This window comes from Hylobates moloch, unplaced genomic scaffold (assembly GCF_009828535.3).
Source record: "Hylobates moloch isolate HMO894 unplaced genomic scaffold, HMol_V3 SCAFFOLD_7, whole genome shotgun sequence".
NCBI lineage: Eukaryota > Metazoa > Chordata > Mammalia > Primates > Hylobatidae > Hylobates > Hylobates moloch.
The window spans coordinates 129,054,466-129,069,453 of NW_026652282.1; the positions used below are offsets into that span (position 1 = coordinate 129,054,466).

General features: G+C 36.9%; 1 pseudogene; it reads right to left on the reverse strand.

Annotated features, from left to right (window-relative positions):
• Nucleotides 1-13,094: 13,094 nt before the first annotated feature.
• LOC116811219 (ferritin heavy chain-like) lies at nucleotides 13,095-14,193 on the reverse strand (annotated as a pseudogene).
• Nucleotides 14,194-14,988: the final 795 nt, after the last annotated feature.

Below are 14,988 nucleotides of genomic sequence, written 5' to 3' on the forward strand. Positions count from 1 at the left end.
GTTAACATCTTGCCATGTGTGCTTCTGAACTTTCTCTGCTTTATTAAAGAAATAAAATGTTACAGGACTTTCTATTTCAAAATAGTAGTGTAGAAGCAAGCTTGTTTCAGTTCCCCCTTCCCCAACAGAAAACCAAAAGCAAGTATACAGTGCCAAGGTTGTCACCAGCAATACCCGAGAACTTAGATATGAGATTGAGACAGTTCCCAGGACCACAGAGAAGTGAAACATCTTCAAGCAGACAGTAGAGAATAGGACTTCCACATCTGTCATGCTCCTCACTCCAATTCTACTCATCACCAAGCATGTGAAAAATTTTCCTCTGACTCACCGTTTCAATGCAGGGGAAAGTAAGATCAAGGTAGACAACCAGCTTCCCCACCATCTTTGGTTCCCTGGCAAGACACTTGTCCCTACTTCAACCCACAAGAAACATTTTGAGTGCCTGAAAGGAGACATATCTCTGAAGAGAGCCAAAGACAAAGGGGAAGGTGAGACTACCATCCCCAGCCCTGGAAACTCTTCTTGATAACTTGGCCAAAGGTGACACTAAACCAAAGATGCTATTCAGCAGCATCATGTTGTGGAGGTCCAATCCACAGGTTTCCTGGTCACATATCCCTAGCTAGGCTTCCCACACTGCCAGGATACCCCCTTAGGGACCTCCCCCATTTCAGGACAGGCAGGCATCTGATTATTCACTAACGCTGAAGCAAATCTGAAATCAAGGTACCATCTAGTGAGAAAAAGGAGGCAGTGACCTAGTGGAAAACAAATAAAAAGAATATCGGCCGGGTGCAGTGGCTGACACCTATAATCCCAGTATTTTGGGAAGCCGAGGCAGGTAGATTGCCTGAGCTCAGGCGTTCAAGACCAGCCTGGGCAACACGGTGCAACCCGTCTCTACTAAAAATACAAAAATTAGGTGGGCATGGTGGCTTGTGTCTGTAGTCCCAGCTACTTGGGAGGCTGAGGCAGGAGAATCACTTGTACCTGGGAAATGGAGGTTGCAGTGAGCCAGGATTGCACCACTGCACTCCAGCCTGATGACAGAGTGAGACTCCATAAAATAATAAAAAAAAGAAGAATAAAATCAACGGGTAAAATACAAAGACTCTCTAAGCAAACATACATAATCAAAACTAGCCATACAAAGAATACAGAATAAAAAACTAATCCTATTGTGAATAGTGCCGCAATAAACATAAGTGTGCATGTGTCTTTATAGCAGCATGATTTATAATCCTTTGGGTATACACCCAGTAATGGGATGGCTGCGTCAAATGGTATTTCTAGTTCTAGATCCTTGAGGAATTGCCACACTGTCTTCCACAATGGTTGAACTAGTTTACAGTCCCACCAACAGTGTAAAAGTGTTCCTATTTCTCCACATCCTCTCTAGCATCACCAACCCAAATGCCCATCAATGATAGACTGGATTAAGAAAATGTGGCACATATACACCATGGAATACTATGCAGCCATAAAAAAGGAGGAGTTCATGTCCTTTGTAGGGACATGGAAGAAGCTGGAAACCATCATTCTCAGCAAACTATCACAAGGACAGAAAACCAAACACCGCATGTTCTCACTCATAGGAGGGAATTGAACAATGAGAACACTTGGACACAGGAAGGGGAACATCACACACCAGGGCCTGTCATGGGGTGGGGAGAGGAGGGAGGATAGCATTAGGAGATATACCTAATGTAAATGACGAGTTAATGGGTGCAGCACACCAACATGGCACATGTATACAGATGTAACAAACCTGCACGTTGTGCACATGTACCTTAGAACTTAAAGTATAATAAATAAATAAATAAATAAATAATCCTCCAACACAAAGACATAGACATACATTCTCAGGAAACAACAGCAAAAGGAATCATCATTTCTCCAAACCAGTCAAAGGAGCCAGTGACTGATCCTAAGGAGTCGACGATATGTGAACTCTCTGATCAAGAATTAAAAAGAATAATTTTAAGGAATATTAGTAATCTCTAAGGTAAGACAAAAAAGAAATTCACAAGTTTTTCAGATAAATTTAACAAAGAGATGAAAATTAGTTTAAAAAAATGGAAATCTTGGGACTTAGAAACACATTTGCTGAACTGAAAATTAATTAGAGGCTCTAAACAACAGAATGGACGAAGTGAAGGAAAGAATTAGTGAGCTCAAAGACAGACAATTTTTAAATATACAATGAGGGGACAAATTTTTAAAAAATGAAAACAAAGAAAACCCACAAGATAGAGAAAATTACCTGAAAAGACAAAATCTAAATTATTGGTGTTTAAGTGTGAGCTAAGCAAGAACAATGGCTAAAAATCTTAATCAAAGAAAAAACTACAGAAAATGTTCTAAAACTTGAGAAAGATATAAATACCCAGGAGCAGGAAGTTCAGAGAATACCAAACAGAGTTGACCCAAATAAGACTACCCAAAGGAATTTAATAATAAAACTCACAAAAGTCAAGGACTAAAAGAAGATCCCGAAAGCAGCAAGAGAAAAGAAGCAAATAACATATGAAGAAGTTCCAAACTGTCTGGGAACAAACTTCTCAGTGGAAACCATACAGGCCAGGTGGGAATGAAACAATGTTTTCAAAGTGCTGAAAGAAAGAAAAAAAAGTCCTGCCATCCAAGAATACTGTATCCAGCAAGTCTATACTTGAAATATGAAGGAGAGATAAAGTCACTCCCAGACAAAAACAGAGAATTTACCACCACCAGACCTGTCTTACTGGAAATGCTAAAGTGAGTACTTCAATCTAAAAGAAAAAAAAAAAAACACTAACATGCAGAAAAAAAACATGAAGGCATAAAACACCCTGGTAAAATAAATATTTAAATCAATATATAAAATGAATATATAACACATGGATAAACAGACTACCCCAGAATAATCTAAAACTGTAATTGTGATGTGCAATGTACTCATAACTATTATGAAGCTCAATGGGCAAATCTGTCAAAAACAATAACAATTATAAGCACAACAGTCTATTAAGAGATAGGCAATATAAAAATACATAAATGGAGTCAACTAAAAGTCTAAATAGGAAGGGAGATGGAGTTAAAAGTGTAATGGGTTTTTTGTTTGTTTGTTTATTTGTTTCCATTCTTTTCTTTATGATCTAAGCTGTCATCTCTTTAAAATAACTTGTTATATCTAAAAGATGTTTTTTTGTAAGCCTCATGGACACAGTGGAAAAACCTATAACAGATTCAGTAAAAATAAAAAGCAACAAATTAAAGCATACTACCAGAGAAAATCATTTAACCACAAGGAAAGACAGTAATAAAGATAGAAAAGAAGAGAGGAGTCTCAAAATAACCAGGAAATAAGCAACAAAATGACAGTACAACGTCTATACTTACCAATAGTAACACTGAATATAAATGGTCTCAATTCTCCAATGAAAAGCCATAGAATGGCTGGATAGATAAAGAAACAAGACAAAACTAGATGTTGCCTACAAAAAACCCACTTTGTCTATAAAGACACACGTAAATTGAAAGTGAAGGGGTGGAAAAGGATATTTCATGTAACTTGAAACCAAAACAGAGCAGGAGAAGCTAGACTTATACCAGATAAAATAAACTAAAAGTCAAAGACTACAAAAAGAGACAAAGAAAATCACTATGCAAACAAGTAAATTTAACAAGGAGATATATAACAATTATAAATATTTATGCACTTGACATTAGAGTACTCAGGTATCTAAAGCAAACATGAATAGATCTAAAGAGAGAGACTGCTAAACAATAATTATAGGATACTTCAAAACTCCACTCTCAGTAGCAAACAGTTCATTCAGACAGAAAATCAACAAAGAAATATCAGAATTAAACTACACACTAAGTCAAATAAGCATAACTGACATTTACAGAACATTTCGCCAAACTGCTGTAGAACACACATTCTTTCATCAGAACATAGAACAATCTTGAGCCAAAAAAAGTCTCAACAAATTTTAAAACATAGAAATAATATGAAGTATCTTTTCTGACTAGAATAGAATTAAATTAGAAATTGATAACAAGAAGAATCTCAGAAACTACACAAACATACAGAACTTAAAGAACAAGCTCCAAAGCAATGAAAGGATCAATGAAGAAACTAAAAAGGAAAATTAAAAATTTCTTGAACAAACGAAAATGGAAATGCAACATACCAGAATCAATTAAATACATTAAAAGCAGTACTAAGAGAAATATTTATAGCAATAATAGCTAAATCAAAAAAGAAGGAAAACTTCAAATAAATGACCTAACAATGCACCTCAAGGAACTAGAAATCCAAGAACAGAACAATCACAAAATTAGTAGAAGGAAAGAAATAATAAAGATTGGAGAAGAAATAAATGAAATTGAGACAAAAAAAAAACCCAACACAGAAGACTGACAAAATGAAAATCTGGTTTTCTGAACAGATAAATGAAATTGCCAAACCTTTAGCTAAGATTAAATACAAGAAGGAAGACCCAAATAAATAAATTCAGATACAAAAAATGAAGACATAACTGAGACCTCAGATACAAAAAATCATGAGAATATTATAAGCAACTATATGCCAACAAATGGGAAAACCTAGAAGAAATGGATAAATTCTTAGATACATACCACCTACAAAGATTAAACCTTGATGAAATGGTAAACCTCTATAAACCAATAATGAGTAGGGGGAAGAAGTTAAAGTGTAGTTATTTTATTAGTTTTTTTGGTTTTTTTTTTTGCTTGTTTGTTAGATTTTTTAAATTTATGCAATAAGTATTAAGTTGTTATCAGTTTAAAATAATGAGTTATAAGATATCATTTACAAGCCTCATGGTAACCTCAAATCTAGAACCATACAACAGAATCACAAAAATAAAAAGCAAGAAATTAAAATATATTCTTAGAGAAAGTCACCTTCATTAGACAAGAGAAAAGGAAAGAAGGAAGAGAAGATGACAAAACCATCAGAAAACAAGTAACAAAATAGCAGGAGTAAGTCATTATGTATCAATGATAACATTAAATTTATATTAACTAAACTCCCCAATCAAAAGAAATAGAGTGGCAGAATGGATCATAAAACAAGACCCAATGTTCTTCTCCTCAGCACAAGGATCATTCTGAAGTATAGACCATACGATAGGCCAGAAAATAAGTCTTAAAGCATTCAAAAAATTTAAATCATATCAAGAATCTTCTCTGACCACAATGACCAAAATAAAACTAGAAATCAATAACAAAAAGAATTTTGGAAATTATACAAACACATGGAAATTAAACAATATGCTCCTGAATAACCAGTGGGTCAATGAATAGATTAAGAAGGAAACTGAAAAATTTCTTGAAACAAATCATAATGGAAATACACCATACCACAACATATGGGATTCAGTGAAAGCAGTACTAAGAGCGAATTTAATAGCTATAAGTGTCTACATCAAAAAAAGAAAAACTCAAAATAAACAACCTAATGGTGCATCTCAAGAAAACCAAGAGCAAACTAAACACAAACTTAGTAGAAGTAAAGAAAAATTAAATATCAGAGTAGAAATAGATGAAATGAAAAAAATATAAAAGATCAACAAAACAAAAGTTGTTTCTTGAAAAACTAAATTTGACAAAGCTTCTGCCAGACTATTAATAAGAAAACAAGAGAGAAGATCAAAATAAATAAAATCAGAAATGAATAAGTAGTTATTACAACCTACACCACAGAAATTCAAAGGCTCATTAGAAGTTACTATAAGTGATGCTATGCCAATGAATAGGAAAACCTAGAAGAAATAGATAAGTTCCTAGACACAACCTACCAAGATTGAATTATGAAGAAATCCAAAATCTGAACAGACCAATAACAGTAATGAGATTAAAGCCATTTAAAAAAGTCTCCCAGCAAAGAAAAGCCTGGGACTCAATGGCTTCCCTGCTGAATATTACCAAACATTTAAAGAAGAACTGGTATTATCCCTACTCAAACAATTCTGAAAAATAGACAAGAAAGGAATACTTATAAACTCATTCTATGAGGTCAGTATGGCCCTACCACCAAAACCAGACAAACACACATCACAAAAAGAGAACTATAGGCCACTATCCCTGATGAACATTGATGCAAAAATCTTCAACAGAATTAAAGCAAATAGAATTCAACAACAAGATAGAAAGGTCATTCATTATGACCAAGTGGGATTTACTCCCGGGATGCAAAGATGATTCAACATAGGCAAATTAACCAATGTGATACATCATATCAACAGAATGAAGGACAAATACCATAGGATCATTTCAACTGATGCTGAAAAAGCATTGGATAAAATTCAATATCCCTTTATGGTAAAAACCCTCAAAAAACTGGGTATAGAAAGAACATACCTCAATATGATAAAAGCCATATATGACAGACCCAAAGTTAGGATCATAGTGAATGGGGAAAAACTGAAAGCCTTTCCTCTAAGATTGGGACCATGACAAGGATGTCTATTTCACCATAGTTATTCACTAGTACTGGAAGTCATAACCAGATCAATCAGACAAGACAAAGAAAGGTCTCTTTGAACTGGAAAAGGAGAAGTCAAATTATTCCTCTTTGCAGATGATATGATCTCATATTTGGAAAAACCTTAAGACTCTATCAAAAATTATTGGAATGGATAAACAAATTAAGTAAAGTTGCAGGATACAAAATCAACATACAAAAATCAGTAGCATTTCTGTATGCCAACAGCAGACAATCTGAAAAAAAATTTAAAAGTAAGCCCATTTGCAATAGCAACAAATAAAATTAAATACTTATGAATTAACCAAAGAATTGAATGACCTCTACAAGGAAAACTATAAAAAACTGATAAAAGAAATTGAAGAGGACACACATACAAAATGGAAAGATAGGCCATGTTTGTGGATTGGAAAAATCAATATTGTTAAAATGTTCATACTATCCAAAGCAATCTGCAGATTCAATGCAATCCCTATTAAAATACAAATGACATTCTTCACAGAATTAGGAAAAAAAATCCTAAAATTTATATGGAATCACAAAAGACCCAGAACAGCCAAAGCTATCCTGAGCATAAGGAACGAAACTGGAAGAACCACATTGCCTGACTTCAAATTATACTACAGAGTCATAGTAACCAAAACAGTATGATACTACAATGAAAACAGACACAGAGACCAAGGGCATACAACAGAGAACCCCGAAATAAATCCATACATCTACAGCGAACTCATTTTCAGCAAAGGTGCCAACAGCATACAATGGGAAAAGGACAGTCTCTTCAGTAAATGGCGCTAGGAGAACTGGATATCTGTATATAGAAGAATGGAACTAGACTCCTGTCCCTCACCATGCAAAAATCAAATCAAAGTGGATTAATGACTTAAATCTAAGACCTCAGACTATAAAAGTATTAAAAGAAAATATTGAAATAAAATAATCACACCATAATTAGAATGGCTTTTATCCAAAAGACAGGTAATAATGAATGCTGGCGAAAATGTGCAGAAAAGGGAACCCTCATACATTGTTGGTGGAAGTGTAAATTAGTACAACCACTATGGAGAACAGTTTGGAGGTTCCTCAAAAACTAAAAGTAGAACTACTATATGATCCAGAAATTCCACTGCTGGGTATTTACCCAAAAGAAAGGAAATCAGTATATTGAAGAGATATCTGCACTCCCATGTGTATTCACAATAGCAATATTCACTTGGGAGCAACCCAAGTGTCCATCAACAGACAAATTAATAAATAAAATGTGATACATATACACAATGGACTACTATTCAGCCATAGAAAATAATGAGATTCTGTTATTTGCAATGACACGGATGCAACCAGAGGTCATTGTGTTAAGTTAAATAAGCCAAGCACAGAAAGACAAACTTTGCATATTCTCACTTATTTCTTGTAAATTGAAAGCAATTGAACTCACAGAGATGAAGAGTAGGAGGCTGGTTATCAGAAGATGGGAATGGCAGTGGGGTCCTGAGAAGGAGGTGGGGATAGTTAATGGGTACAGAAAAATAGAAAGAATAAGACCTACTATTTGATAGCAGAACAGGGCGACTATAGTCAAAAATAACTTAATTGTAGACTTTAAAATAACTTAAAATGTGTAATTGGATTGTTCGTAACACAAAGAATAAATGCTTGAGGGGATGGAAACCCCATTCTCTATGATGTGATTATTTCACATCATATGCCTGTATCAAAATGTTTCATGTATTCCATCAATACATACACCCACTATGTACCCACAAAAATTAAAAATTAAAAAATAATACAAATTAAAACAATTGAACTCACGGAGATAGACAGTAGCATGATGGTTACCAGAGGCGGGAAGGATAGTTAGGGGGGTCATGGAGGGAAGGAGGCTGGTTAATGGGTACAAAAACATAGAAAGAATAAATAAGATCCAGTATTTGACAGCACAGGAGGGTAACTATAGTCAATAATAACTTAATTGTACATTTTACAACAACTAAAAGAGTATAATTAGATGGTTTGTAAAATGAATGATAAATGCTTGAGGTGATGGATACTTCACCCTGATGATTACACACTGTATGCTTATATCAAAATATTAAATATACCCCATGAATATATACACCTACTATATACTCACAAAAATTAAAAATTAAAAATAACTGGGTGTAGAAGGAACATACCTCAACATAATAGATGGCACATATGACAAACCCACAGTTAACATTTTACTGAATGGGAAAAAATTGAAGGCCTTTCCCCTAAGATCTGGAAGATAATGATGCCCACTTTCATCATTTTTATTCATCATAGTCTTGGAAGTCCTAGCCAGAACAATTCGGCAAGAGAAAGAAATAAAGGGCATACAAATTGGAAAGGAAAAATCTAAATTATTCTTGTTTGCAGATGAAATGATTTGTAAAAACTTAAAGACTCCAACAAAAACTGTAAGAATTGATAAATGAATTCAGCAAAGTTGCAGAATATAAAATTGACATACAAGATCAGTAGCATTTATATATACCAACAGCAAACAAGCTGAAAAAGAAATCAAGAAAACAATCCCATTTACAATAGCCAAAAAGAATATAAAATGCCTAGGAATCAATTTAACTAAAGAAGTGAAAGATGTTTGCAAGGAAACTCTAAAACTCTGATTAAAGAAATTGATGAGGGCAGACAAAAAAATAGAAATACATTCCATGCTCACGGGTTGGGAGGCCGAGGTTGGTGGATCACTTGAGGTCAGGAGTTTGAGACCAGCCTAGCCAACATGGGGAAATCCTATCTCTACTAAAAATACAAAAACTAGCCGGGCATGGTGGCACGTGCCTATAGTCCCAGCTACTCGGGAGGCTGAGGCAGGAGAATCGCTGGAACCTGAGAGGTGGAGATGCAGTGAGCCGAGATTGTGCCGCTGCCCTCCAGCCTTGGAGACAGAGTGAGACTCCACCTCAAAAAAAAAAAAAAAAAAGAAAAGAAAAGAAAAAGAAAAAAGAAAAATGGGAGTTCCCTGCTCAAGCTCTTTTGCCTGCTGCCATGTAAGATGCAGCTTTACTTCTCCTTTTCCTTCCACCACGATTGTGCGGTCTCCCCAGCCATGTGGAACTGTGAGTCCATTAAACCTCTTCCCTTTATAAATTACCCAGCCTCGGGTATGTCTTTATTAGCAGTATGAGAACAGACTAATACAGTATATTGGTACTGGGAAGTGGGGTGCTGCTGTAAAGATACCTGAAAATGTGGAACTGACTTTGGAACTGGGTAACAGGCAGAGCTTGGAACAGTCTGGAGGGGCCGAAAGAGGACAGGAAGATGTGGGAAAGTTTGGAACTTCCTAGAGACTTGTTGAATGACTTTGACCAAAATGCTGATAGTGATATGGACAATGAAATCCAGGTTGAGGTGGTCTCAGATGGAGATGAGGAACTTGTTGGGAACTGCAAAAAAGGTGACACTTGTTGTGTTTTAGCAAACAGACTGGCGGCATGGCATTTTGCCACTACCCTAGAGATTTGTGGAAATTCGAACTTGAGAGAGATGATTTAGGGCATCTGGTAGAAGAAATTACTAAGCAGCAAAGCATTCAAGAGGTGACAGAGCATAAAAGTTTGGAAAATTTGCAGCCTGACAATGTGATAGAAAAGAATAACCCATTTTCTGAAGAGAAATTCAAGCCAGCTGCAGAAATTTGCATAAGTAACTAGGAGCCAGATGTTAATCACCAAGACAACGGGGAAAATGTCTCCAGGGCATGTCAGAGACCTTCATGGCAGCTCCTCCCATCAAAGGCCTGAAGGCCTAGGAGGAAAAATATGATTTTGTGGGCTGGATCCAGGGCCTGCCTGCTATGTGCAGCCTTGGGACTTGGTGCCCTGTGTCTCAGCAGCTCCAGCCATGGCTAAATGGGGCCAAGGTATAGCTCGGGCTGTTGCTTCAGAAGGTGCAAACTCCAAGCCTTGGCATCAAACACCTGCATTCGAATTCCGATTATATAACTTACAAGCTCTGTCAACTCAGAAAGATATTTGACCTCTTTGTGCATATTTCCTCACCTACAAAATGGAAATAGTAATACATATTTCAAATAATTGTCATAAGGATAAGACAAACACTACATGTAAAGCATTTAGCACAAACTTAGGCAAAGAACAGGTACTCAATAAGTACCTATTATTACTGTGATTCCCTCAGAGAAGCACCCCTTTTGACTCCAGGCTAATAGAATCATTGTCAGGTTAAAGCTAGCCTTGAATGACCTATGTGTGGACAATCAGGGAAATAACCAGTTTATATCCTAGCTTAATAAAGCCCTCCAGAAAGTGTCCACATGCACACATACATACCACACACACACACACACACACACACAAACACACATGCACATGCACACCTCAAGCAAAATGAATGGGATAGCATTTCACATATAATTCTGATTCAGCTGCATATACACGGAAAGAAACTATTTTTCATAAGCAATTTATTAATTTAGAAAAAATGCGATTCATTGAGGCCGGGCGCGGTGGCTCACGCTTGTAATCCCAGCACTTTGGGAGGCCGAGGCGGGCGGATCACGAGGTCAGGAGATGGAGACCACGGTGAAACCCCGTCTCTACTAAAAATATAAAAAAAATTAGCCGGGCGTGGTGGCGAGTGCCTGTAGTCCCAGCTACTCGGAGAGGCTGAGGCAGGAGAATGGCGTGAACCTGGGAGGCGGAGCTTGCAATGAGCCGAGATTGCGCCACTGCACTCCAGCCTGGGCGAAAAAAAAAAAAAAAAAAAAAAAGAAAGAAAAAATGCGATTCACAAACTCAGTTGAAGGAATTTGGCTGAAATGTCACTGCCAATAATGAATGTCATCTTTCAAGACAGAGCCATCTATAGAATAACTTCTACAAAACAGATAAAATGTAAATTTCCATTTTAGGCTGTATGGAAGGAGTATTTCATTCAGCTTTACAAGGGGATGGCATTATCTCCATGCTTTGTGAATCTCAGTGTCCTCCTTAGCCAATTATATCAAACTTTTTCGCACTTTTCATTCATGATTGTGCTTGACAACATCGTTTGACCCTCAGCATCCTCAGTACCCTCTTCCATGCACCTTCGTATTTCACAGGGGTAAAAAAAAAAAAAAAAAAAAAAACTAAAAACTCTATTTCCCAGCCTCTCTTGCAACTAAAATTCTAGATGTGAATTCCATTTGTCCAACGAGATGCACTTGCACAAGATTTGAAATGTGGGAGGGAGGAAAATGCCATCTTCCTACTGCTTTGGCCACTGTTGGTCAAGTTTACTAGTCAGCTTTGAGCTCTGTGGGGGAGTACTGGAAGTAACAGCAGTGATGGCAGAAGTTCTTGAGTGGTAGCTTCTTAGCCTCTAGGTGACAGTTCTGGTGGTGTGTTTCCCAACCTCCAATCTTCTAACCTTTCCAAGGATTTTATAAGCACTGAACCCTAACTCATACAATTCCCTTGGTGCTTTAAAAAACCTTTCCACCAAAACAATTTCATAGCAGTGAATCATAAACTCTACCTCCACAGAGTCTGGGAATACAGTCCTAAGTGAGCCCTTGAGTGCATCAAATGTCTAAAGCTCATATTTTATTTCAGAAACTAATGCAAAATTAGAGTTGTTCCATAATTCATCTGTTTGTTTTCATACAAAAATGTTTTAACTTATTTGCCTTCGAATAAAACATATGCTAGAAGAAGGCATGCTATGCCTATTATATATCACAGATCAGTAGTTCTCGAACCAGGATTTGCATCAGAACATGTGCAGAGCATCAATAGCTAGTTTCCCAAGATCCATGCCAGACCTTTGGAATGAGAATCTCTGAAGATTCATGGTGGATTACAGATAGTAAATTTTTAAAAACTCCCCAGTTGATTCTGTTGTGCAGCCAGGTTTGAAAAAAATTTGTTTGGATTATTAGGAAAATATGTACCTGGATTACATTCCCTCAGTTTTCCCAAAAAGATGTTTTCAGTGAGTGAGTTGTGATTTGATGTTTTGACTGCATTTTTATAGAGGGTAAATAGTGAAAATATTCAATCAAAGGTCTCTGTGTCTTTTGTAAAAATATAATTAAAAAACCATTGTCCTAAAGATAGCAACAATAGACACTAGGAACTACTAGAAGAGGCAGGGAGGGAGGGAGGGAGGGAGGAGGGAGGGGATAGGTTGAAAAACTATTAGGTATTATGCTCAGTACTTGGGTGATGGGATCATTCATATACTCCAAATCTCGGCATCACACAATATACCCAGTTAACAAACTTGCATATGTACCCCCTGAATCTAAAATAAAAATTAAAAAATAAAAACCCCCATAAAAATTAAAACAAATAAAAACCTCCCTCCACAATTTCAGCTTCTTATTCAAGGAAAACAACAATCTTCTATTGAAATTTACTTTTTTTTGCGGGGGGGGGGGGGGGCACCAAATTTCTTTATTTGAAGGAATGGTACAAACCAAAGAACTTAAGTGGATGTTTTGGTACAACTTATAGAAAAGGTAAAGGAAACCCCAACATGCATGCACTGCCTTGGTGACCAGGGAAGTCACCCCACAGCTGTGGGGAAATTAGCCTGAGGCTTAGCTTTCATTTTCACTGTCTCCCAGGGTGTGCCTGTCAAAGAGCTACTCTGCCAAGCCAAATTCAGGTGCTCCCATCTTGCGCAAGTTGGTCACGTGGTCACCCAATTCTTTAATGGCTTTCATCTGCTCATTCAGGTAATGTGTCTCAATGAAGCCACACAAATGGGGGTCATTTTTGTCAGTGGCCAGTTAGTGCAGTTCCAGTAGTGACTGATTCACATTTTTTTCCAAATGTAATGCACACTCCATTGCATTCAGCCCGCTCTCCCAGTCATCACAGTCTGGTTTCTTGATATCCTGAAGGAAGATTCGGCCACCTCCTTGGTTCTGCAGCTTCAACAGTTTCTCAGCATGTTCCCTCTCCTCATGAGATTGGTGAAGAAAGTATTTGGCAAAGTTCTTCAAAGCCACATCATCGCGGTCAAAGTAGTAAGACATGGACAGGTAAACGTAGGAGGCGTAGAGCTCCAGGTTGATCTGGCGGTTGACAGCGGCCTCTGAGTCCTGGTGGTAGTTCTGGCGCACCTGCGAGGTGGACGCGGTCGTCTAAAGAGAGGCGGCGGCGGCGGTGGCTGCGCGGCGCTGGAGCGGTGGCGGGGGCCTTGGGGCAGTCGGAGGGCGCGGTGAAGAGGTGACGGAGGGCTGGCTATGGGCGGCCGGCCGGGGTGGGGGAGGAGCGCCGGGTTCCGTCCTAGCACTGTTGAAGCAGGAAACCCCGACGACTCTCCGCGAAGAATGTCTCTGAAATTTACTTTTAAGCAGAGCTTAAATTTATCTTTTATTTGTGCAATTTGAATTTAATTCTTTTTATTTCTAAAAAGTAATTTCCTCCAAAACTTGAGAGGCATAATTCTTTGGAATATCATTTTTCTATTTCATATATGTAAAATAAATCAGTGAAATAAATTATAAGCAAAAATTGTTCTTTAAAAATTGTCCAATATGTCAGTGTCACATATGTGATGCCGTATGATAAATTTCTTTGTAGCATTCCTTACTTTGGAAGAAATATATAGAGCCAACATATTTTCCTTTTCCCCTTGGATACCAGAAAGCTCAGAGGTAAACTTTTTGCTATATTCTGTAGAGAAATCATTCCGTATTCCAGGTCCTGTTATCTCATTCCTTCTAAAGAGTTATCTCATTCCTTCTAAACAATTTGTCTTTTTTAGTTTATACATTTGTTTTTTATTGTTTCATTTCAGTCTATTAATATTGTAAACATCTTTGAATGTGGAAGGGATATAACTTATAAGTTAACCAGCTGGCTCTCTTTGGCTGTTGTCTATTCAAGATGAATGACAGAACTGATTATACTGCACAATTATATTCAGCACCTGAAGGTCTCAAAGGATAGTGCCAACACACACTCCTTTTATATCATTATTTATTCAGACTACATTCTCATTTTTAAAAATCTGGACAACAGAAAAACATATAAAACACAAAACATAAGTTCCCTTGTACTACAATACTACTCCTTTCCCCACAACATAAATAAATCGCTTTAAGCAAATTTTTATATGATCTCCCATATCTTATTTTCTGAACAAATAATAGCAAATGTATACTCCAAAATAGTATTCTGCTTTACATATAGCTCTGCAACTTGCTCTGTTTCTCCTGCAGTTCAGCTTGGATATCTTTCCATGTCAATATATGTGAATGTATGTCATTATTTTAAACAGTTACAATCTCAATATACGAATGTGTCATTATTTATTTCACCAGTTCTCTACTGAACATAAGCTCTTTTAAGGAACAACATGGCACAACATGGTATTTCCATGGGGAATGCAGTAAAGAGAAGTTAAAAGTTTATTTCTAAAGACATGACCATCTTACTATTTAGTCTGTCACTTTCAGTCACATTACTAACTGCATTACATTA